Here is a 3,616-nt window from a genome sequence, read left to right as displayed (position 1 = left end):
CCTCTGGTGTGTGTGTCTTTGTCTTGGAGAGGAGAAGTTGGAGAGAGGGAACCTCAGGCCAAAGACCATACTAACAGTGGACAGAATGGATGCCTGAGTGCATGCCTACTTGTGATCTCTGTCTGTCAAATAAATAAATAAAATCTTAAAAAAAAAAAAAAGTTTTTATTTAATTTCTGCACCCAACATGGGGCTCAAACTTAAGGCCTGAGATCAAGAGTCATGGGCTTTTCTGACTGAGCCAGCCAGACACCCCCTAAAATTTTTTTTTAAAAGATTTTATTTATTTATTAGAGATCACAAGCAGGCAGAGAGGCAGGCAGAGAGAGAGAGGAGGAAGCAGGCTCCCCGCTGAGCAGAGAGCCAGATGTGGGGCTTGATCCCAGGACCCTGAGACCATGACCTGAGCTGAAGGCAGAGGCTTTAACCCACTGAGCCACCCAGGCGCCCGCCCCCCAAATTCTTAATTCAAAAGAGTATCGAAGGCACCTGGCTGGTTCAGTCAATGGAATATGCGATTCTTGATCTTGGGGTTATGAGTTTGAGCCCCATGTTGGGTGTGGAGACTACCGAAAAATCTTTAAAAAAAGGGGGGGGTGTATTTTTTTTTTAAAGATTTTATTTATTTGACAGAGATCACAAGTAGGCAGAGAGGCAGGCAGAGACAGAGAGGGGGGAAGCAGGCTCCCTGATGAGTGGGGAGCCCGATGTGGGGCTTGATCCCAGGACCCTGAGATCATGACCTGAGCCAAAGGCAGAGGCTTAACCCACTGAGCCACCCAGGCGCCCCAGAAGGGGTGTATTTAAATATATTGTTGATTAAGATACTGATTTGATTTACCAATGACTAAATAACAGAGGCTTTAATAAGACAGAAGATGGATCTCATGTAACTATCCAAACTGGTCTCCTGAGGTCGTTCATGGACCCTGGTGCTTCGATCTTGTTACTCCCCCAGCTCCCAGCTCAGTGGTCTTCAAAACTGAGTGTCAGAGTGCCCAGGAGGGTTCTTTGAAACACAGATTGCCAGGACCCAAGCCCCAGCGTTTCTGATTCAGCAGATCTTGGGTGGTCCTGAGAATTTGCCTTTCTCCCGAACTCCCAGGGGACGCTGCAGCTGCTAGTCTGGACCACACCTTGGAAGCCATTATTCTAAGGTGTGTCTTCCTTGACTTCAGTTGAAGCGAAGTCACCACCACCACAACCTTATTATAGCAAGCAGGAATGGGGATGGAGATATGGGAGAGCAAGCCACCTCCTTTTAAGGACTTGAGCTGGGAGTTTTCCACATCTTTTCTGGGCCTTGCCTTGGAGGAGAGCGTAGCCACATGGTCACAACTACCTGCTAGGGAGCCTGGGAAATGTAGTCTCCAGATGGATGGCCATTTTTCTCAGCCAGAGCCTTGACGGTCCTATGACCATAAAAAGAAGGGGAAAATCAACTTTAGGGACTCTGGTCAGTAGAATAAAACCGAAGGCTCAGCAAGCAAGGGTTAGGAATGCAGGGGTTTCTAGAGCATCAGTCTTGTCTGGAGGCGTTGGGGTCCCCAAGACCTTTTCCGGTGATTTGCTAGGTTAAGACTATTTTCATAGTAACACTAAAATGTTATTTGCCACCGCCTTCTCCCCCAACAAATCTGGAGTTTTCCCGAGGTTATGTGATGTGTGATGACATATTACTCTAACAGCTAATGCACTTTGTGCTTGTGAATTCCTGCGATTTAAAAGATTTGCAATTTTAATTATAAAATTGTAAATATGGGTAGGTACAACCCGCGCAAACAAAAGTTCTTCGGGGTCACTGGTATTTACTTAAGAATGTAAAGGGGTCCTGAGACCAAAAAAGTTTGAGAAGTGCTGTATTGGGATTTATTTCCCCTTAAATTCAAATCTTGAGATTTTGGGCGACCCAAGTGTTGTGAATTGGGGCTGAGACGCCACATGGGCACCGACGGGTCCTTAGAGCTTCTCCGAGGCAGGTTTTCCTTTCTCCACCAAGCAGCAAAACATCTTCACTCGCGACAATACTGTCACCTTGCGCATCTGGAAAACAGCAACCGTTAAAGAATCCTCCCAGACGTTTCCATTTCAGGAACTGGGAGAAGCACCCTTCCTCATGACTCTGAGGTGACCCATGGGTGAACCCATGGTTTACCCAAGACAGGGCCACACATAATCACTTCAAATTACCCCCAAAAAGAGGGTGGGGGGGACTCATAAATGATTAGTTGAACTGTTTTGCCCCTACTGATCCATCAGAACAAAAAGCTTGTTAACCAGGTCTAGGTTGAGTTGCTCCCCCCACTCCCCAGAATCTGGAACTTCAGTCCAGCCTCAGCCTGAGCCCTCCTCTACCTCGCCGTAATCCTAATAAAGTCTCTCCTTACCAAATCTGAATTTTGTTTGACAAAAGTGAATTCACATAGTATAAAACTGACCATTTTATTTTTTTTAAGATTTTATTTATTTATTTGACAGACAGAGACCACAAGTAGGCAGAGAGGCAGGCAGAGAGAGAGGGGGAGGCAGGCTCTCTGCCGAGCAGAGAGCCTGATGCGGGGCTCGATCCCAGGACCCTGAGATCATGGCACTGCAAAGCCAAGCTGTGTGGCCTTGAACAGGTGTCTTTTTTTTTCTTTTTAATGATTTTATTTATTTATTTGACAGAGAGAGAACAAGCAGGGGAAGAGCCCAAGGGAGAGGGAGAAGCAGGCTCCCTGCAAAGCAGGGGAAGCCTGATATGGGACTCGATCCCAGGACTCTGGGATCGTGAGCTGAAGGCAGTGGCTTAACCAACTGAGCCACCCAGGCGCCCTTGAACAGGTGTCTTTGCCTCTCTGACCCCAGGTTCCTTACCTGGAAGGCAGGGATGGTGAGCATGAGACCTTTGAGGCAGCAAACACGGAGCAAGATCAGGGTCCAGCCTGGGCGTTAGCTTCTGTTCCATCATAAACTTTCTGTGTGAGCCGGGGGTGGGGGGGGGGGATGAAACAGCAGGGTACCCATTATAGCGTCCTGGCATTGATGGGAAAGATTCTAATCATCCTTTAGAGACAGGAAGAGAGTAAAAAATATGTCGTACATGGTGGTATTTCCTGAAATGGTGTTAATGTGATATGATTTCTTACTATGCATCACGGTCAGAAAAGTCTGGAAGCCACAGGGAAACGGGCCCCAGCCTTGCACTGATTTCCAGACGCCTGCCTGGAGCACTCCTGAGAGCATCTCCCTTTCAGACGAGATCCCACCTCCCTCAGAGCAAACTTTCCCGGTCTCCGGGTGGCGCGGTGCTGGCGGAACTCGGCCGCCAGGTGGCACTCGTGCCCCGCCGCGAGTGAGTTCTGCTCAATCGGACCGTCCAAACCCCTAGTCGTCAGGAATCCAGCTCCCAGAGCAGAGCACGGCAGGGGGGCTTGGACCGTCAGGAAGGGATGCGGCCTTCCTGAGCCTCACACCTCCGTTCATTCTGCAGTGTGCGTTGGACAGAGTCACCGCTCCCAGAGTTTGCATCCTGGAGGGAAAGACGGATGAGAATCCACAGTCACGACCCCGCCAGTACAAGGGCTCCTCCCCATCTAGAGCTTAGAGACAAGTGGAACAGCCCGGGGTGGAATCC

The sequence above is a fragment of the Enhydra lutris genome, unplaced genomic scaffold (genome assembly GCF_002288905.1).
Source record: "Enhydra lutris kenyoni isolate GAN:26980312 unplaced genomic scaffold, ASM228890v2 scaffoldscaffold77, whole genome shotgun sequence".
NCBI classification, from domain to species: domain Eukaryota; kingdom Metazoa; phylum Chordata; class Mammalia; order Carnivora; family Mustelidae; genus Enhydra; species Enhydra lutris.
Note: the sequence above shows the minus strand (reverse complement) of the source record.